At 37.4% G+C, this 23,099-nt stretch overlaps 1 long non-coding RNA gene across 1 annotated transcript; it reads right to left on the minus strand.

Moving 5' to 3' along the window:
- Positions 1-18,765: 18,765 nt before the first annotated feature.
- Positions 18,766-22,884, minus strand: LOC117304617. The gene is made up of 4 exons (XR_004520606.1): positions 22,797-22,884; positions 21,563-21,641; positions 20,668-20,737; positions 18,766-19,856 (listed from the first exon to the last, which is right to left on the minus strand). It is a non-coding gene; the product is annotated as an uncharacterized LOC117304617 (long non-coding RNA).
- Positions 22,885-23,099: the final 215 nt, after the last annotated feature.

Consider the following 23,099-nt stretch of genomic DNA (forward strand, 5'->3'; position numbering starts at 1 on the left):
CAACTTTTCCAGGGTTGTCATTTGTTCAAATGGTGTTCCCGTAAGCTTAAAACTAATATTCATAAATACCTCAGACAGTTTCGCTATTCCTATTGGTGGAGAGCACGTCACGTGGGTGTGTATAAACCTTTGTTTATGACCAGTAAAAAGTGTTGAAAACATGGGCATGACACGCGAGCTTGCACCTGTGCTTATAAGACAGTTTCTTCATTCCTATTGGTCGAGAGCAATGGCCGGGACAGTTGTGCCACATCACGCGACACACGTACGCAACGTGCGACGCGCATTCCCTTATAAGGAGTTTACCCGGGGGCCTTGTTACCATTTCATAGCTGGAGGGGTGTTGTGTTGAAAGAAATCGTTGAACAATTATAATTTTTGCATTTATACTTTTTACCAAAGAGTGTTGGGGTTTTTTTTTACCAAAAAGATATTTGAATTGGAATCAAAGTGTGTTGAACCGATTTTCAACTAGTGGTTTAAATCCGCCGAAGCCTGGTTCTTGATAATATACCTCGACTTATCAAGAACCTCGTCTTGGTAAAATTACCAAGAGCAAGGCCTCGCTGGGTTTAAACCACTAGTTGAAAACATCTTCACCACACACTGACTCCCTTGTGATCGATCAACCCTTGTCATAATTGTACACATGTTACTCTTTTTCCCAACTTATATTCAAATCATTTTTAGTTCATCATTGAATTTCAAGACATAATCACAATGAGAATTCACAAAACTGCACATAGACCTTCATCATGGTGCGCCCATCTTGGATTTTCTCCCATTCGAATCAATGTTATCCAAACTGAGGCATGGAAGGAGAAAAGGGTTTCTATTTTAAAATTTATATAGATTTGAGGCATTGCATGATGAGGTATCAATACATTGGTTTGCGGTAACACAAAACGTATCTACTTGCCATGTAGAGTTTGTTCATAGAGAACTGTCTTTTATAAAATAAAATAAAACTACCGCGGAGTAGATAGTTCGGATGTTCGGGAGACTTCTCAGTTCTGCAAAGAACTGTCCTGCTTTTTAACTACTACCCGGGCAGAAGATATAGAACAATTGGCTGGGACTACTACTTTATAGCTAAAAGAATCAGAATGAACTGCACTACCACGGAGGCAGTTCTTGAATGGCTCTTAACGTTTTGACTAGCTTGCTCTAGTCATCAATAGGAGACTGAAGAGAAAAGAGAGAAGTAGGCCTATTTTTAAAATCATTATGAACAGATTTTGAATTCACCAAATTTGTTTTTACTGCTTACATTGAAATTATTGAATATACATGTACATGTATTGAAGCATTTAAAGACACTGGACACTATATTGGTCCATGTACACATGTACATGTAATTGTCAAAGACCAGTCTTCCCACTTGGTGTATCTCAACATACCCGTAAGATTACAAGCCTGTGAAAATTTGAGCTCAGTTGGTCGTCGAAGTTGCAAGATATTAATGAAAGAAAAAGCACCCATGTCACACGAAGTTGTGTGCTTTCAGATGCTTGATTTCGAGACCTCAAAATGTAATTCTAATGTCTCGAAATCAAGTTTGTGGAAAATTACTTCTTTCTCAAAAAACTACCTGTTACTTCAGAGGAAGTCGATTCTCACAAAACTATCAACAGCTCCCCATTGCTTGTTATCAAGTTAGGTTTTATGCTAATAATTATTTTGAGTACAAAATACCAATAGTGTCCACTGCCTATAAGCTGCTGCATGCCCTACTTTAGGATCTTTTCTTTTTTGACCCGTTCGTTACTTCAAGCTTGGAGGAATCTTCAAGCAGTTATGAAAACAATGATAACATTTCAATCTATCGATGGTAGTCAGTTATTGAACTAATTTGTTAGTGCTTACTGCACAGGGAAAATATAACGAGATGTACAAGTAATAACCTTAAGTGAACTTGCCAAATTAAATGCTCCACTTTGAGAAAATATTTTTGAAAATGAATTTCAAATAGTGTGGTTAAAATATCAAGATTATAATTCTATACATTCTTTTAAATAGTTTTTTTGAATAATTAGCAAAATCAAAACAAATCTAAAAGTCTAAACTATAAGCTTGAGTGAGCAGTTAACCACTTCAAGAGGCACCTGCCTTCAGATTGGTGCGCCTTGTGCTATAAAAACAATTATGATATGAGTATGGTTAATGTCGAAAGTAGTATACTGATCAATTGGCATAAATATACCTTGAAATTGTGTTGTTTTTTTTTTTTTTTCATTACATAACATGGTCCGTAATTTTTTAGAACAGAATGTTTGTTTAAAAAAACAAAACATGTTTCGCTTGTTGTAATTGACAGATGCAAATTTGTTGTTTGGTCAATCACTTCTCACTCAAATACAGCACTATGGGTGTTCAACTCCATGGACTCTATACAAATATTAAGGATAAGGAGCAGTTCTCAACAGCAAAATTTGAAGAGATTTTAAGGCAACATGGCGGTATAATCATCAGAAAAAGTAGTTTGCCCAAAATATTGAGCAATGAGCAACCTTTCACAGGAGCAACAACGCTGGTGCTATGGGACGCTGACAGATTAACTTCTTTGAGCGATAGCATTTCACATCGTGCCAGCCTGAATCACTGCCTACAGCGCAGTTTTCGTTGTAGTAATTATTTGGCTCACCATCAGCCCACATCTCGTTTTGCTCTTCAATAGGACCTTCACCCAGACACTCCCAGGTACCTGAATCAAGTCAATCAGAAATAAAAAGTCTCATTAGTCATTACAACTAATGTTGAGAGCGGGATCATATGGAAAGTGTACATCGTTTCTGTTCAGCAATTGATTCTTTCTTTATAGAATGTTAAAAAGAACATGATTTCATTGCAAAATGTGGTCATCATTCGAGTTTCCTCAATTCCGATACAGGGGAGATTTGCAGAGTCTATTTATCGATTGTCTGTATAGGGTTCGCATGGTCTAACATTGTTCCTAGTTTTGAACACAGATGTACATGTACGCCTTAAAAATATTACGGTATGCCACACCACTGCACATTGGAACTCTCTACCTGTATCTTGTTTTCCACCAACTCTGTCACAGTTCAAAAGGAACGTCAACATATATTTCCTCTTACTTTAGATTTGTTCTTATTTTCCTTGTAGCCCTCACCCTGGCTGGCATTTTGGCCTTGTTTTGGCAATTTGTCAAAAATTGAAACTAATTATTAGGACTATAAATTGAACATCATTTCTAGAATTGTGTACAAACCTTCAAGGTCGTTGCAACCAATCCAGAACCATTTGCCACTGCTAATGTTGAAAAGGTGTTGTAACTCTTCTTCGGATTGAGTAACAACCATCACCCCACCCAACTCAACACAAATCTGCTTGCCCTCTTCCCATGTAACTTTGACATCATGCATCTTGTAGCATTTGTTTCGCCACTGGCTCCAAGTAGGGGGACATTCCCCCTTTCCAACGAAGACCTTACAGTACTGCCCAGTACCGACAGCATAGTTTGCCATCATAAATATACCAACAACACCCAGCAGTTTGCTCGCCAACATTTTGCAGACCATCTCTTGACAAATTGAATTGCTTCCAGGTATTATAAGTAACGAAGAAGGTGTAACCTTCACAGAACGGAACTGTGCCAAGATCCTTTATTCGCCAACAAAACACGGCTCGTTGGGTCACAAAGAAACAGCGCAACAGGGAGTTTCCTAAGATAACAGCGTGAAATTCAATAAAAAATAATATGGTGTATTGAATTTGGAGGAAAAAAATTGACTTATTATAATTTTGAGTTGTGCAAAATCAAATTTCCATGGACTTTTTCATGCAAATAGTTTTCTCAAAGATTTGATTTCACTGACTGAAGATATTGGCCCGTTTGAGTGCACCTTGGTACTTATGCGACTTAAACGTCCTTTATTACTATTTCTTCATTATTTTGTTATCTAGACTACCCCCTAAAACAATTATTCATAAATACCTCAGACAGTTTCGCTATTCCTATTGGTGGAAAGCGCATCACGTGGGGGTGTTTAAACCGTTGATAATGACCAGTGTTTATAACTGGTTGTCCACGCTAGTCTTAATGCAAGACATTTCTTGTTACGGGCGATGCAGGCACTGCGGTGATTTGGCCACGCTGTGTGTGAAAGGAAAACCAGCGAATATGCACTAAGACTATACGCGCATGCGCACGAATGGAACCGGAAAACACACGCGTACGGACATCGTACATGTACATTCAACACATATACTGAACATACCATGGAGGTGGAAACATACAGAGCTCAAGTACTCGGATACGGATAAGTTTTACAGAGTTTCTTACTTTATTACGCCTTTTAACCAAAAAGGTATTTATGAATGGGAATCAAAGTGTGTTGAATCGGTTTCAACTAGTGGTTCTTTATAATTTACCTCGACTTCGTCTCTGTAAAATTATCAAGAACCTGGCCTCGTTGGGATGAAAACCACGATTTGAAAACCTCTTCACCACACATTGATTCCCTTATTAATAAATACAAGTACAAATCATTTTTTAAGGCTGAGTTTACATTTTGGTAGGAATGTTTAAAACACACACTTGTGTATCAGTTTTCCCCCATCAGGCAGACTCCTCAATGACCGACAATGAGAGTTATACTCCCTCCCATCCCAATGCTTTCTATACATATCTGTGGGTCGATTTAATTGCGCTAATTAAAGAGCTCTCCTCTCCCAGTATCTGACATAGTTTGCGTTCTCACTCCCATTTTACTATTGCTTAGTAAAGGTCGGCAAACGCTTTGTTATTATTACTTGTTTTCTTACTATTTTTGTTATTATTGGTATTATTATTATTTTGCTATTATTATTCTCATCATTCTTGTCTTCATCATGTCTGTCTTTGTTCTAATTGTCTGTCCCCGTTTATTGTCTGTCCCCAGGCATCCCTATAAGCCTCGGCTTCCAGATGATGCCTCCATACTCTATTTACTTATTTTTCTCTGCCTCATGAAATAGCTTTGTTTATTGATTATTCCTTTAAAAAAAATTGTTTTTATGAAATATGGAAATAAATATAAGTTTGAATGAAAATGAAATGCATGAATATGTGAATGTGTACATTATAATGGCTGCAACTTTTCCCTAAAGTTGTAATTTGTTGTATATTTTATGTATGCAAAGCCATAATACAAGATATTGGAGTTTTGCCTGAAAGAACAAACTTTAAAGGCTATTAAATTTTTTGTTTGAGGGAGTGTTTGTTTGTGCTTGAATTGTAATTTTGTTTAGTAAAATGAACCCGGTGGACGCAATTAAGTCATTCACTTTTTGCCTGAAGGTCTTATTGTGTTTTGCTTTTATAAGTGTTGTTTTACAAACAATTGACAATTGGGTGGTTCGCCTACCACCTCTAGGACCCCGGTTCGAATCCCACTGGGGGCACTATGTGCATTGGGTTTCAGTCCATACCAGTAACAATTTCAATTTGTCAAGAGATGGTCTGCAAAATGGCAGCCAGCAAACTATTGACTGTTGTTTGTATATTTATGAGGTGTAACCTTCACAGAACGGAACCGTGCCAAGATCCTTCAATTGCCAATAAAAACACGGCTCATTGAGTCGCAAAAAAAAGGAAGCGGCGCAAGGTGGAGTTCTCCAGTAGTGGTAGTAAATCAATCAATAAAAACTATTGGACATTCAAGAATCTATAATAAAATATATAGAATTTGAAGAATTTTTTATAGACTTGTTATGATGTTGAGTTTGCATAATAAGCTGTGGCGTAGTACGAAATTGAGATGAGATAGCAATTAAGTATTGCAGGGAAATTACTTAATTGTTTTCTCAAAGACTTGAATTTTATTTGATAACACACAGTAATATATAGCACTTTAGCATACCTGAAATTGTCTCAAAGCGCTCAATATTTGTCTACAAGGTATGCAGAGCTTTCTTTGAAATGAATAGGACCCATTTAGCACTGTGTAAAGAGTAACAAGGTGATGTGACACAATCTGCATTCAGATTACCTTTAAACACTGGGGGTTAAACCATTTCTCTTGAAGGCCCTGGACACCTTTGATAATTGTCAAAGACCAGTCTTCTCACTTGGTGTATCTCAACGTATGCATAAAATAACAAACCTGTGAACATTTGCACTCAATTGGTTGGCCAAGTTGCAAATCTAACAGAAGAAAAAAAACACCCTTGTCGCACAAGTTGTGTGCTTTCAGCTAGCTGAGGTCTCGAATTCAATTCAAATATTTGAGTGAGAAATTACTTCTTTCTCAAAAACTATGTTACTTTAGAGGGAGCCGTTTCACTCAATGTTTTATACTATCATCAGCTCTCCATTGCTCTTCAAGTAATTTTTTATGCTAACAATTATTTTGAGTAATTGCCATTAAATGTGCCTTTAAAGAGCAAATTCATTTAAATCTGATTGACCATGTAACCTGTTACATGTACATCACATATGTTTTTGTGAAAGCAGTACCACATGTAATTTCTCACTAAAATATACCTCAGCTGAGGTATTAAACTTCATGCATCTGAAAACACACAAACTTGTGGGACAAGGTTATTTTTTTTTTCATTATTCTCTCGCAACTTTGACGACTTTGAGTTCCAATTTGCACAGATTTGTTACTTTGTGTTGGGATACACCAAGTGAGAATACTGGTCGTTTATAATGTTACCAAATGTGTTCAGTGTCTTTAAAGTATCAAGATGGATGACCATGCAACATTTGTGTTTCTAAAGAATTTTCAATGTTCAACTTTTGTTCCAACCTTCTTTCATTTACTCAGATCAACTAACTCAGTCGAGAGTGTTGGATGTTCATTCTGAGTGGGAGGACCTCTGCCTTTTGCAATCAATGAACTTGACAGGTATGTCAACATTATGTTTAGAAGTGTAACACTCCAACTTTGAGGTCAAAAAGAGGGATACGAGGACACTTTGGCTGCAGTTACAACGTTTAATCTGTAAAAGAAGACAAAGAGAATATTCAATGTTCGTTTGTCTTCGACGAAGTGAATAATGACGGAGGGGGTGCTGTTGGTAGCGCCCGAGGATATAAATATTCATTTAAAAGGAAATTGAATGCATAAGAAAATAGTTTTGTTGGGGGTATTACTTTATACCTGTCACAGAAGAATGGACGAGAAAGTGTAGATTTGTGGATGTAATGCACAAGCCCAAGGTGAGAACATTTTAGTCATAAATCTACACTCACGGTACTGGGGGTATACGTCCGTTCCCAGTCGGAGCTCTCGGAAGGCTGCGCCGGTGACACTCAATCGCCGGGCTCGCTTGCCTTCAACCGACCCCTGCAGCCTCAGTAACAGATACGGATACGGGAGCTCATACACGTCGTAGAAAAACAAATACCGGTACTGTTTTGCAGACGTTTAGTTGTCTTTTTGTCCCAATTAAAAAACATTTCTAATGGAATTACTTTCACTGGTATCGTACTTGATATAATTATATAGAAAACTTTTGGTCATTTGCAAGCAAAACGAGGAGAAAATGCAGTGTATAAAACACGGGTTCTCTATCGGTCATGTATGTGTCAGAAAAACACTCATGATGAATGCAAGCGCACTCAAGTGAAACATACCTATAGTTTGCGAAAAAAAAATCCAAAACCACGATTTGAAAACCTCTTCACCACACATTGATTCCCTTATTAATAAATACAAGTACAAATCATTTTTTAAGGCTGAGTTTACATTTTGGTAGGAATGTTTAAAACACACACTTGTGTATCAGTTTTCCCCCATCAGGCAGACTCCTCAATGACCGACAATGAGAGTTATACTCCCTCCCATCCCAATGCTTTCTATACATATCTGTGGGTCGATTTAATTGCGCTAATTAAAGAGCTCTCCTCTCCCAGTATCTGACATAGTTTGCGTTCTCACTCCCATTTTACTATTGCTTAGTAAAGGTCGGCAAACGCTTTGTTATTATTACTTGTTTTCTTACTATTTTTGTTATTATTGGTATTATTATTATTTTGCTATTATTATTCTCATCATTCTTGTCTTCATCATGTCTGTCTTTGTTCTAATTGTCTGTCCGTTCGTTCTTGTCCCCGTTTATTGTCTGTCCCCAGGCATCCCTATAAGCCTCGGCTTCCAGATGATGCCTCCATACTCTATTTACTTATTTTTCTCTGCCTCATGAAATAGCTTTGTTTATTGATTATTCCTTTAAAAAAAATTGTTTTTATGAAATATGGAAATAAATATAAGTTTGAATGAAAATGAAATGCATGAATATGTGAATGTGTACATTATAATGGCTGCAACTTTTCCCTAAAGTTGTAATTTGTTGTATATTTTATGTATGCAAAGCCATAATACAAGATATTGGAGTTTTGCCTGAAAGAACAAACTTTAAAGGCTATTAAATTTTTTGTTTGAGGGAGTGTTTGTTTGTGCTTGAATTGTAATTTTGTTTAGTAAAATGAACCCGGTGGACGCAATTAAGTCATTCACTTTTTGCCTGAAGGTCTTATTGTGTTTTGCTTTTATAAGTGTTGTTTTACAAACAATTGACAATTGGGTGGTTCGCCTACCACCTCTAGGACCCCGGTTCGAATCCCACTGGGGGCACTATGTGCATTGGGTTTCAGTCCATACCAGTAACAATTTCAATTTGTCAAGAGATGGTCTGCAAGATGGCAGCCAGCAAACTATTGACTGTTGTTTGTATATTTATGAGGTGTAACCTTCACAGAACGGAACCGTGCCAAGATCCTTCAATTGCCAATAAAAACACGGCTCATTGAGTCGCAAAAAAAAAGAAGCGGCGCAAGGTGGAGTTCTCCAGTAGTGGTAGTAAATCATTCAATAAAAACTATTGGGCATTCAAGAATCTATAATAAAATATATAGAATTTGAAGAATTTTTTATAGACTTGTTATGATGTTGAGTTTGCATAATAAGCTGTGGCGTAGTACGAAATTGAGATGAGATAGCAATTAAGTATTGCAGGGAAATTACTTAATTGTTTTCTCAAAGACTTGAATTTTATTTGATAACACACAGTAATATATAGCACTTTAGCATACCTGAAATTGTCTCAAAGCGCTCAATATTTGTCTACAAGGTATGCAGAGCTTTCTTTGAAATGAATAGGACCCATTTAGCACTGTGTAAAGAGTAACAAGGTGATGTGACACAATCTGCATTCAGATTACCTTTAAACACTGGGGGTTAAACCATTTCTCTTGAAGGCCCTGGACACCTTTGATAATTGTCAAAGACCAGTCTTCTCACTTGGTGTATCTCAACGTATGCATAAAATAACAAACCTGTGAACATTTGCACTCAATTGGTTGGCCAAGTTGCAAATCTAACAGAAGAAAAAAAACACCCTTGTCGCACAAGTTGTGTGCTTTCAGCTAGCTGAGGTCTCGAATTCAATTCAAATATTTGAGTGAGAAATTACTTCTTTCTCAAAAACTATGTTACTTTAGAGGGAGCCGTTTCACTCAATGTTTTATACTATCATCAGCTCTCCATTGCTCTTCAAGTAATTTTTTATGCTAACAATTATTTTGAGTAATTGCCATTAAATGTGCCTTTAAAGAGCAAATTCATTTAAATCTGATTGACCATGTAACCTGTTACATGTACATCACATATGTTTTTGTGAAAGCAGTACCACATGTAATTTCTCACTAAAATATACCTCAGCTGAGGTATTAAACTTCATGCATCTGAAAACACACAAACTTGTGGGACAAGGTTATTTTTTTTTCATTATTCTCTCGCAACTTTGACGACTTTGAGTTCCAATTTGCACAGATTTGTTACTTTGTGTTGGGATACACCAAGTGAGAATACTGGTCGTTTATAATGTTACCAAATGTGTTCAGTGTCTTTAAAGTATCAAGATGGATGACCATGCAACATTTGTGTTTCTAAAGAATTTTCAATGTTCAACTTTTGTTCCAACCTTCTTTCATTTACTCAGATCAACTAACTCAGTCGAGAGTGTTGGATGTTCATTCTGAGTGGGAGGACCTCTGCCTTTTGCAATCAATGAACTTGACAGGTATGTCAACATTATGTTTAGAAGTGTAACACTCCAACTTTGAGGTCAAAAAGAGGGATACGAGGACACTTTGGCTGCAGTTACAACGTTTAATCTGTAAAAGAAGACAAAGAGAATATTCAATGTTCGTTTGTCTTCGACGAAGTGAATAATGACGGAGGGGGTGCTGTTGGTAGCGCCCGAGGATATGAATATTCATTTAAAAGGAAATTGAATGCATAAGAAAATAGTTTTGTTGGGGGTATTACTTTATACCTGTCACAGAAGAATGGACGAGAAAGTGTAGATTTGTGGATGTAATGCACAAGCCCAAGGTGAGAACATTTTAGTCATAAATCTACACTCACGGTACTGGGGGTATACGTCCGTTCCCAGTCGGAGCTCTCGGAAGGCTGCGCCGGTGACACTCAATCGCCGGGCTCGCTTGCCTTCAACCGACCCCTGCAGCCTCAGTAACAGATACGGATACGGGAGCTCATACACGTCGTAGAAAAACAAATACCGGTACTGTTTTGCAGACGTTTAGTTGTCTTTTTGTCCCAATTAAAAAACATTTCTAATGGAATTACTTTCACTGGTATCGTACTTGATATAATTATATAGAAAACTTTTGGTCATTTGCAAGCAAAACGAGGAGAAAATGCAGTGTATAAAACACGGGTTCTCTATCGGTCATGTATGTGTCAGAAAAACACTCATGATGAATGCAAGCGCACTCAAGTGAAACATACCTATAGTTTGCGAAAAAAAAATCCAACAGGCGGCTGACGTGAACGGATACGGTTATCATATCTGTATTTGTATGTGTATCTACATGCTTACGAAACATCTCTATTATATTGCCTTATTTTAATGGTGATTATAACAAAGATGTTAATTTGTTTTTGTGGGTTTTTTTTCCATCTTTTACAGATCAAACTCCAGACAGTAGAGAGTGTCGGATCTCACAAGGAGTCAGCGTGCATCACTGGTAGAGATGCACAACCTTTTTGTAATTTGTTATTAATTGTATATTATAGGGATATAGTTAGAATTAATAGTGTGGTGACTTGGTCACACTTTCCTTTAGTGCCAAATTGCGCCACTTTATACCCTTTTTTGTGTTGCTCGCACTTCCATTGTGTGGTCAATCATTAAACTCACAAATTGAAACGTTGTCAAAAGCTGATAAATTAGAAATATTTCTCGCACTATTCTAGCTCATTCATTTAGGTGCTGATGTATGGAGTTGACAAACTTGGTTGCCATATACTGGAGCCGGATGGGAATTTTTCCTCAGAGGGTATTAGATAGGCGGGGTTTTGCCCATCTCATACATCAGCAACAGGCATGCAATATCTGATTTGTATGGTTTTGGTTTTCTCAGCCATTGAAAAGTTTAAAAACACAGTCCAAAATCTTGCTGTGCCTGGATTTTTGGAAATGTCAAGTTTATTATCAAAATACAGAGTTGCATGACTGAAATAGGAGACACTTTAGAGTCTAAATTCTTAGGAGTCAAACAAAATTTGACTCAGTATTTCCTGTTTGTTTTTTAGTTGAATAATTTTGTAGATAAGTCAACGTTTCAGGGTGTGCCACACTTCCTTTGTGTAGTGATGAGTAACTGACACTTTCCCTTGTGTTACTCTGAGTTGCTCACACTTCCTTTGTGCAGTGAGTATCTTATGTTATTCTAAGTTGCTCACACTTTCTTTGTGTGTTTAGTTAGTAACAGACACCTCCCCTTGTGTCTTCTGAGTTGCTTGCTCACACAACTCTTTTGTGTAATGACTAACTTTTACACTCTCCCTCTGAGTTGCTCACACTTCCTTTGTGTAATGAGTAACTGACACTCTCCCTTTTGGTACTCTGATTTGCTCACACTTCTTTTGTGTGTTGAGCAAGTTACACAGTGTCATCCAATTTCACATAGTCTCTGATTTGTGTTAATGTTTACACACACTTCCCCCTGTGTGCTAAATTACTTAGTTTTCCATTTTAGTTTATAAAGATCTATCATCCTCACACTCAAAGATATTTGATTCAGAATCGATCAGGCATAATTCACAAAACAAAATTTTTGAAAATCAAAGAAACCAAGTTTCCTTTCAGATCATAGAGCACTCTGATTGAAACTGTTAAAAGACGTTTTAATCAATTTTGTTTGAAGATTTTTTGGACGAATATAATTTATACCTTCCCTTGTGGATATTCAGTGCACTCTGATTGTCTTCTTGGGAAAGAAGAGCACTCTGATTGGAACTGTTAAAAGACGTTTTAAACACTTTTGTTTGCAGAACTTTTGGATGAATATAATTTATACCTTCCCTTGTGGATAATCAGTGCACTCTGATTGTCTTCTTGTGAAACAGTTTTACCTTTTGGATCTTGATTTCAATAATGCAAACTATTTCTTATTTATTTTGACTAACAATCAAATCTGAATCATATGTCTTTATGTTATTCAAGTCAAATGTACGAGTTGCTCCTACCAAAAAATGAGACCATTTAAAAGCGTGAAACAAAAAGAAGTGAAGTCATTTTTTCATTGACCAAACAAAGAAACAAAACTATGGAAATATCAGGAAAGCACTCAAAAAGTATTGGCTTTTCTTGCAAGCAAAGCCATTTACTTTGTTTCATTGAGCAAACATAAAAACAAAACTATGAAAAGATCAGTGAAATTTTCTAAAATTAATTACTTTTGTTGCAAGCAAAGCCATATTGTTTCATTTACCAAACATAACCAAAAAACTATGGAAATCTCAGTATCTTGCAGAGGTATGGACCTTCTATCAAAAAGAATTGCATTGTTCATGAATATTAATATCATTTTTGTTTTTTGCTAGTTTTTTTTGTCAGGTCTTTTTCCTTAAAAGGGAAAACAACATTTAGTTTTTTGCTTTCCCTCTTTTTTTTTTTTTTTTTTTTTGGGGGGGGGGGTTCAGGTTTTTTTTTCTTTCATTCAACTTTTCAAGATTTAAACATGGACTCATTTTGTAGGAGCAACTCATTTTGATGAATTTTGTTCATGTATGTTAGGGCCTCATCCAAACCCTCTGAAAAACTCGCAGAGTTGTGCAAACACCTGTGCCTGTTGGTGGACCCCCTCGGCTGCCTGGAACAAGTGTTGGTCTGGCTGGTCTGGGTGCAATGGAAGGTATGTTCTCTGTACACTGAAGTTCAATTAGATGCACCACTAGTGTTTTGTTTCACTGGTGTAATGCCTTACAAATTTGATGAGCTAGAGCGAAGCAATTTTTGGATGCATACATACTAGCACAATCCGAGCTGGAAAGTAGTGGTTGGTCCCTAAAACGTTTGGTACGGCAAGATCTCTCAAGACGTCGGGATGAGGGCCCCTTATCATTTAGCCTTTTGTTGGTCACGTCACTCTTTTGTTCTCTAGTAAACAGGTTTGTGCTGGGGATCGTTTTAGATCAACAAAGGTGCCAAAAGATGTCTTCGCTTGAGCCATTGGAATCTGGACTTGGTGGATGATGAGAACTTCTATTCAGTTGATGATATGATGGCTGGTGAAACATGTTCTGCTTGGTCATGCAACTTTACATCAAAATATCTAGTAAGAACACCCTTTTTATTGCCTTTTGATACCAAAGATGACATTGGATTCCTATCATTCGAATTGTGTTTTGAATTACCCATACTTCCTCTGGTGTTGCAAATTCCCTACAATTTCAACTGTGTTGCGTATTTTCAACACTTTCACTTGTGTTTTGAATTACCCATACTTCCCCTGGTATTGCGTATCCTCTACACTTTCACCTGTGTTTTGAATTACCCATACTTCCCCTGCTATTGCGTATTCACTACACTTTCACATGTGTTTTGAATTACCCATAATTCCCCTGGTCTTAATTGCGTATTCTCTACGCTTTCACATGTGTTTTGAATTTATACCCATACTTCCCTTGGTCTTGCTTATTCTCTACACTTTCAACTGTGTTGTGAATTATGCACAAACTTCCCCTGGTATTGCGTATTCTTTACACTTTCATCTGTGTTTTGAATTACCCATACTTCTCTTGCGTATTCTCTACACTTTCACATGTGTTTCAAATTACCCATACCTCCCCTGGTATTGTGTATTCTCGACAATTTGACATGTGTTTTGAATTACCCATACTTCCCCTGGTGTTGCGGATTCTCTACACTTTCACATGTGTTTTAAATTACCCATACTTCCCCTGGTGTTGCATATTCAATACACTTTCATCTGTGTTTTGAATTACCTATAATTCCCTTGGTCTTGTGTATTCTCTACACTTTCACATGTGTTTTGAATTACCCATAATTCCCCTGGTCTAAATTGCGAAATTCTCTACGCTTTCACATGTGTTTTGAATTTATATTCATACTTCCCTTGGTCTTGCTTATTCTCTACACTTTCAACTGTGTTGTGAATTATGCCCATACTTCCCCTGGTATTGCGTATTCTCTACACTTTCACCTGTGTTTTGAATTACCCATACTTCCCCTGCTATTGCTTATTCACTACACTTTCACATGTGTTTTGAATTAGCCATACTTCCCCTGGTGTTGCGTATTCACTACACTTTCACATGTGTTTTGAATTACCCATACTTCCCCTGGTGTTGCGTATTCACTACACTTTCACTTGTGTTTTGAATTACCCATACTTCCCTTGTGTTGCCTACTCGCTACACTTTCACTTGTGTTTTGAATTACCCATACTTCCCCTGGTATTGCGTATTTACTACACTTTCACATGTGTTTTGAATTACCCATATTTCCCCTGGTGTTGCGTATTCACTACACTTTCACATGTGTTTTAAATTTATACCCATACTTCCCTTGGTCTTGCTTATTCTCTACACTTTCAACTGTGTTGTGAATTATGCCCAAACTTCCCCTGGTATTGCGTATTCTTTACACTTTCATCTGTGTTTTGAATTACCCATACTTCTCTTGCGTATTCTCTACACTTTCACATGTGTTTCAAATTATCCATACCTCCCCTGGTATTGTGTATTCTCGACAATTTGACAAGTGTTTTGAATTACCCATACTCCCCCTGGTGTTGCGTATTCACTACACTTTCACATGTGTTTTGAATTACCCATACTTCCCCTGGTGTTGCATATTCAATACACTGTCACCTGTGTTTTGAATTACCTACATTTGTATACTTCCCTTGGTCTTGCGTATTCTCTACACTTTCACATGTGTTTTGAATTACCCATAATTCCCCTGGTCTAAGTTGCGTATTCTCTACGCTTTCACATGTGTTTTGAATTTATACCCATACTTCCCTTGGTCTTGCTTATTCTCTACACTTTCAACTGTGTTGTGAATTATGCACAAACTTCCCCTGGTATTGCGTATTCTTTACACTTTCACACGTGTTTTGAATTACCCATACTTCTCTTGGTCTTGCATTTTCTCTACACTTTTACATGTGTTTCAAATTACCCATACCTAATGTTGCGTATTCTTTACACTTTCAACTGTGTTTTGAATTACCCATACTTCCCTTGGTCTTGCGTATTCTCTACACTTTCACACGTGTTTTGCCCATACATCCCCAGGTGTTGCGTATTCTCTACACTTTCACATGTGTTTTGAGTTACCCATAGTTCCCCTTTTCTTGCTTATTCTCTACACTTTCAAATGTGTTGTGAATTATGCCCATACCCCCTGGTGAAGCGTATTCACTACACGTTCACATGTGTTTTGAATTACCCATACTTCCCCTGGTGTTGCGTCTTCTCTGCACTTTCAACTGTGCTTTGAATTACCCATACTTCCCCTGGTCTTGCGTATTCTCTACACTTTCAACTGCGTTTTGAATTACCCATACATCCCCAGGTGTTGCGTATTCTCTACACTTTCACATGTGTTTTGAGTTACCCATAATTCCCCTTTTCTTGCGTATTCACTACACTTTCACATGTCTTTTGAATTACCCATACTCCCCTTGTGTTGCGTATTCACTCAACTGTGTTTTGAATTACCCATACTTCCCCTGGTATTGCATATTCTTAACGCGTTCACATGTGTTTTGAATTACCCATATTTCCCCTGCTATTGCGTATTCACTACACTTTCCCATACTACCCCTGGTATTGTGTATTCTCGACAATTTGACATGTTTTGAATTACCCATACTTCCCCCGGTGTTGCGTATTCAATACACTTTCACATGTGTTTTGAATTACCCATACTATCTCTGGTTTTGCGTATTCCCTACACTTTCAACTGTGTTGTGAAATACCCATACTTCCCCTGGTGTTGCGTATTCTCTACACTTTCACTTGTGTTTTGAAGCAGCCTCGCCTGGTGTGACGACCCATACCGTCTTGGAGTGGTTAATTTATCACCATTAACCTTAGCTCTGTTGAAATATTTGGTCAATGTCACTTTTCTTTAAGGATGGTAGACTTAATATTGATCCATTGTCATCTTCAGTATCATTTATTGGCAAACATGAAGTGAGAAAACATCACTACTTATCATGCGTAAACTGTTGAACAAATTTGTGACGTTTGTGATAATACGTCAGCACTTTTCCGAAGAATTTTGGCGACTTGCTTTACACACAATTGGTAACAAAATTGCTGCCCTTTAAAGAACTTGTTTCTCCAACCAGCACATCATCGTCTGGATAGAAGTCGTCATCATCTGTCGAGTTAGGATCCCATTGGAACAAGCGTCGACACCTCTTGGCACCACCAGTGCAGCTTGGTTGCGAAACCACAATCGGTGAAATCCTAAGCACTCTTGAGGGCACCATTTCATTTAAGCAAGCAACAACTACTTTCTGCTTAGCACTTCTGCAGATAAAGCAAAGCGCTAAATTGCGTCTAGCTCTTTAGATTTGTAAGACAGATCATTGTTGTTACAAACCACTAGTAGCGCATCGAATTGAACTTCACTGAACAGAGAACATATCAACCATTGCACTTTGGACCTTTAGATCATCACGAGTTCCAGGTGGTTGAGGGGGTCCACCGACAGGCACAGGCGTTTGCACGACTCTGCTTTTTTTTTGGCCAAAATTTTCAATAAAAAATTGAACAGAACTCTCCTTGTAACTTGTGTTTTATTTGCATCAAACCTAGCCCCCCCCCCACCCCCAATTCAGATATGGAAGGCCCATCTTATCCCAATGGAACCCACCCCCACACTATAACGACCAATGTTAGCCCCCCTACAGTGTGGGGAGGGTTCCATTGGGTAAAGATGGACCCTCAGGCCACCATGTTCAACTACAATGCAATTGGGCATGTATAAAGTCGCTTTTAGCTAAGTATTTTTGCGTATATGAAATGGGGGTGTAAAAATAATACACACCCATTGCTGCACTGTGTTCAAATATGGCGGCCAAGTAGACGACTCAAGTAATAATGAGATATTAGTCTTCGACTTTAGGCCAACCAAAACTTAAATTGATTCACCCCTAAAAATAAGCCTTTATTTTCGTACACACCAAACCAAACTTGAAATATTTAAAACCATAAGGCTTATATAGCCTTGCAAACATTTTCAGGCAAAATTTGATTAAACCATAAGGCTATAGTCTTGCAAACATATCACGCAAAATTTGATAAAACCTTAAGGCTAAAGTCTTGCAAACATTTTCAAGCAAAATTTGATAAAACCATAAGGCTATAGTCTTGCAAACATTTTCAGGCAAAATTTGATAAAACTATAAGGCTATATGCTTGCAAACATTTTCAAGCAAAATTTGATAAAACCATAAGACCTTGCAAACATTTTTAGGCAAAAACCATAAGGCTATAATAGCCTTGCAAACATTTTCAAGCAAAATGTAATAAAACTATTAGGCTGTATCTTGTTATACTGTTAAGCCTTGCCCACATTTTCAGGCAAAAACCATAAGCCTTGCAAACATTTTCAGGCAAAATTTGATTAAACCATAAGGCAAACATATCACACAAAATTTGATAAAACCTTAAGGCTATAGTCTTGCAAACATTTTCAAGCAAAATTTGATAAAACCATAAGGCTATAGTCTTGCAAACATTTTCAGGCAAAATTTGATAAAACTATAAGGCTATAATATATATAACTATAATATGCTTGCAAACATTTTCAAGCAAAATTTGATAAAACCATAAGGCCTTGCAAACATTTTTAGGCAAAAACCATAAGGCTATAATAGCCTTGCAAACATTTTTAGGCAAAAACCATAAGGCTATAATAGCCTTGCAAACATTTTCAAGCAAAATGTAATAAAACCATTAGGCTGTATCTTGTTATACTGTTAAGCCTTGCCCACATTCTCAGGCAAAAACCATAAGGCTTTAGCCTTGCAAACCTTTTCAAGCAAAATTTAATAAAACCATAAGGCCTTGCAAACATTTTCAAGCAAAATTTGATAAAGTCACATTTTCAAGCAAAATTTGATATGTAAAACCACATTTTCAGGCAAAATTTGATAAAACCATAAAGCTATAGTATTGTACACATTCTTAAGGCTAGTTTGTAGTCTGTCGCACGATGGTCGTGCGATGGAAATCTTGCGCGCGATTCTGAGACTAAAAACTGTGTCTTTTTATGACTGCGCGTCAAGATTACCATCGCGAGACCGACTAGAAACCAGCCTTTAGGCAAATTAACTTGATAAAGCACATTTTCAGGAAAAATTTGATAAAATCACAAGCGATCAGTCTTGCACACATTTTAAGGCAAAATTTGATAAGACATGTCTTGCACACATTTTTAGGTAAAATGTGCCCACATTTTCAGGCAAAATTTGATAAAGCCACATTTTCAGGCAAAATTTGATAAAACCACACTTTCAGGCAAAATTTGACAAAACCATAAAGCTATAGTATTGTAGACATTCTTAAGGCTGGTTTGTAGTCGGTCGCACGACGGTCGTGCGATGGAAATCTTGCGCGCAATCCTGAGACTGAGGCCTATAAACTGTGTATTTTTATGACTGTGCGTCAAGATGACTATCGCGCGACCGACTATAAACCAGCCTTTTAACTTGACAAAGGCACATTTTCAGGAAAAATTTGATAAAATCATAAGGAGTTTAGTCTTGCACACATTTTAAGGCAACATTTAATAAAGCCATGTCTTGCACACATTTCCAGGCAAAAAGTGGCCACATTTTCAGGCAAAATCAAAATTTGATTACACCACATTTTTAGGCCAAATATGATAAAACCATAAAGCTATAGCTTGAACACATTCTCAGGCAACTAAATTTGATATAGCCTTATTTTCAGGCAAAATTTGATAAAACCATAAGGCCTTGTACACTTTTCAGACAATTTGTTAAAACCATGAGGCTATATATAGCCTTGCACACATTTCAGGCAACATTTGATAAAGCCACATTTTTAGACAAAACTTGATAAATACGCAGCAAATCTTTAGCAACATTGGATAAATATGCAAGGCTATAGCATTATTGCATTTTTAGACAAAATTTGAGCAACATTCGATTATGCAGCAAACTTTGAGCAACATTGGATAAATATGCAAGGCTTTTATTTATCCAACGTTGCTTGTTGCATTCTCAGGCAAAATTTGTTAAATACGCATAGCTATATAGTCTTGTTGCATTTTCCAGCAAAATTTGAGAAAAATTTGATAAATATTGAGCAAATTTTCAGGCAAAATTTGGTACAACCATCAGTTGTGTTCATGTTCAAAATCATCTACACGTTTGCTTCACATGTTGATTTCCAAGACTGCAGCAGGTGTCAGCCCTTGATTCAGTTGAGCTTGAATCTCCCTGCGTTCGTTCATTCAGGCCTTGCTGACACCGTTGACTTCAAGGGTGATAATTTGGTCCTTAGGAGATGCAGTTGTAATGCCACCTCGCAGTTGGTTCATGGGTAAAATAAAGAAATTAATCTTGCATTAGTTTTGTTTTAATAACCTGGTTGAACAGAGTACGACTCTTACAGCAATCTTGTAATTAGTGACACCATTGCAAGCATTGCAAATTTTGAGATGTTTTGGGTGGAAAACCCTTATTTTTTTTTTTTAGGGGGGGGGAGGAGTAGAGGAGTATAATACGGATAACAGCAGTGTATTTACAATGTACAAAGTTTGTGTCAATACACCCCCCCCCCCACGAAAACATCAAAATCATCACAAGTACTTTTAATAGACCGACCCAGTAGGCTCCAATGCCTTTCTGCACAATTCTGCCGCGCACGCCAAGATACGCGCACGAATGTCGGACCTTATTTGTCGGACCTTCGCTGCGTTGTGATTGGTCAACACACAATGGGGCGGAGCTTAATGGATCGGTCTATTTAGTAGCACCCTGCTGCAAATATCAAATCATCCCAATTGTCGGACAGTGGATCGTGTATAAATCAGACATCTCATTTATAACACATTTGTGCTGGTACAACACACCACGTGACCTTTAAATTAGCTTTTTGTTGGGGGGGGGGGGTCAGCTTTGGACTTGTGTGTACCTTGTCTCCAGTCATAGAAGATTGACATTTTATATGCAAATTTAAAAACAATTGTAGTTATTTGAAGCTTGAAATGAATGGCTTTACAAGGTGGTTAGCCTTTAGGTAGAGTACAAGAGTTTAATCTGGGCGCTAATTCTATTTGATGTGAAGCTCCATTTGCCAACACAAATGCCAACATTAAGAATGATGTGTTTACCTGATAAGTTGTAGGGCTTCATCATATTCAGATCATTATAAGCTTGTTACACTGGTGATCTCTTGAAATCCTCATGACAGTGGCGGACAAAGAAAAGAATTAGGACAACACACAGTTTAAAAAACAAGTTTGCATTTGATGAGTATGTTTTATGACTTAAACTATATTGTTTAAACCATTGAGTCTAACCCATTCCTGTGATGATATAATTTTGGAGCCAAAGGTGCATTGTAAACGAATGGCATACAATAAATGTTCATTAACATTGATTTGTTAACTGTACTTCTAACTCCATAATGTCAGATTTATCAAAATGATGAATGGTGAAACCACCGGGTAATATTTTCACTGATTTGGTTTTGCATCCAAAGATATTCTCATGTGGAGGTAAAAACAAAGCAATAGGAGACTTTCCAACGCTAGGTGGCAGCAGACATACCGGGTAAATTTCCATTGTTTACGTAGTTCTGAACATGCGCATAATTCTGAGAACAATGGATTTACCCGGTAAGTCTGCTGCCCTCTATCGTCCCAGAAAGTCTCCCATTCAATAAAAGTTTGAATGGTTGGGGGGGGGGGGGAGTCTTAAGTGTCCAGAGCATGTATCTGAACTTCCACGTTTCAAAGGGGGGGGGGGTCATGGACATTATTGGGGTGCCATGTAGTAAAAAACAGATAGCATGAGGAGTATAGATAACTGCCTGTATTACAACTATTTAGTACCAAATTCTACTTGAATTCATAGACACTATGTCTGTATGAATGCAAAACAACATAACGCATGCATGGGGAGAGTTTAAACTCAAGGCCATGTCCAAATTGGCAACTCTGGCTGCGGCTGACTGACAATACGGAGATTCTTTACATGATGATGTGGATATAAAACCCAGCTTACCATTTTAAGATGAATCCTGATGAGTCATGGTGGTGCAGAGCATCCCTGAGTTCTGTTGTTGATATCTTTATACAAATATCTGCATCAAATAACATGAATTTGTTTTCAATTGAGGGAAAACCTAATCTTGAACTATAGCATGAGGGTTTTGCTTTGGTGTAGTCACTCACTTTCAAATGTGCGTGGCAAATGCTTTTTAGCTTCAAGTGGTTGTGAGGCGGCTAGAGGTGGGGCACCTTCATGTTTGAAATAAAATAGAGGGCCTGGAGCCAATCTGCCAATACCTCAATAGTTTGTACAATTTTGACATTTGAAAATTATATTATTTAACATATTAAATGCTTTGTCTTTATAAAAACACAATATTGATGTTGATTTTGGTGCAATCTCTTGTGGTTTGATTTGATTTGATTTTAAATTGTTTAGTTAAAAGGTTAACTGGGTACTTTTTTGTAGGACACAAAACAGCTGAGGTGCTGTGGTTTTTGAGAAATGAGTAAAACAATGTCACAAAAATAATTTTCGTCTCGGTGCAGTGAGACAACAATTATTTCCGCATAAAAATATTGTATCGTATAACCATTAACATGCTAGAATAATGTTTGTCTCACTAAGATACAACTTTATCGACGGCTGTTGGATGAGGTGCATGTGGTTCACATTGAAATATAAATAATTACTAACACGCTTCCCCACCTTCCCAGTGCAACTAAGAACTAAATTTTCTACAAACAGCTGTAGGTCTATGATGGTGCGCCACCATGCACCAACATATTGAGTGATCCGGTGCTGGGCAACGGTATGATGCCTCCCATCATAATTTTTGTTTTCCCCCTCCATGTTCCCATTGGGAGTTCCAACAAACAATTTCAGTAAATTTCATGGACAAACTTCTAGAAAAATTTGCAGAATTTGTTTAATATTTAATTGTCAATGATAGTGGGCACTTTGGGGGTGATTCGCTGGTTTGGATGTTATTGCTCACACACATCAACATAAATTGGTAATGTGAGAAGTAATTTAATTATGCGAATAATGCTGAAAATTAAGTTGGATCCGAATGTGGTGGTCAATAATCTGGAACTGTCAAACGACCGCACAGTTATATTAATAATCACGTGTTTTCAAACATGCCGCCAGGCCCCACAAAAAAATCCGTTAGTTTGCTTTATTTTAAACCTCATAAACACCGAAGGATACCTTCAAGTTATACTGCAAGTATTTTTCAACTTACCTCACTAACTTTCCAGTTTTTCCGTTCTCTGAATTTACGGCAAAATGGGGGAAAACTGGAGGGAAAACATGAATGGAGCCTCACAACATGTCAGCCATTATTTTTGTCGTGTTGTGAAGGTGCGCGCGCATACAGAGCAGCACTGGGTTGATTTGCATATGAGAGTTTTGTACTTTTGTATATGGGTGAAACTTTGAAGAAGGGGTAATGCAAAATAAATAAACTAATAAAAAGCTACTCATCTAAATAAGTATTTTCGCATACGACGGGTAATTTCTTAAATAAGTAAAACAGACTATTCAG

The sequence above is a fragment of the Asterias rubens genome, chromosome 21 (assembly GCF_902459465.1).
Source record: "Asterias rubens chromosome 21, eAstRub1.3, whole genome shotgun sequence".
NCBI classification, from domain to species: domain Eukaryota; kingdom Metazoa; phylum Echinodermata; class Asteroidea; order Forcipulatida; family Asteriidae; genus Asterias; species Asterias rubens.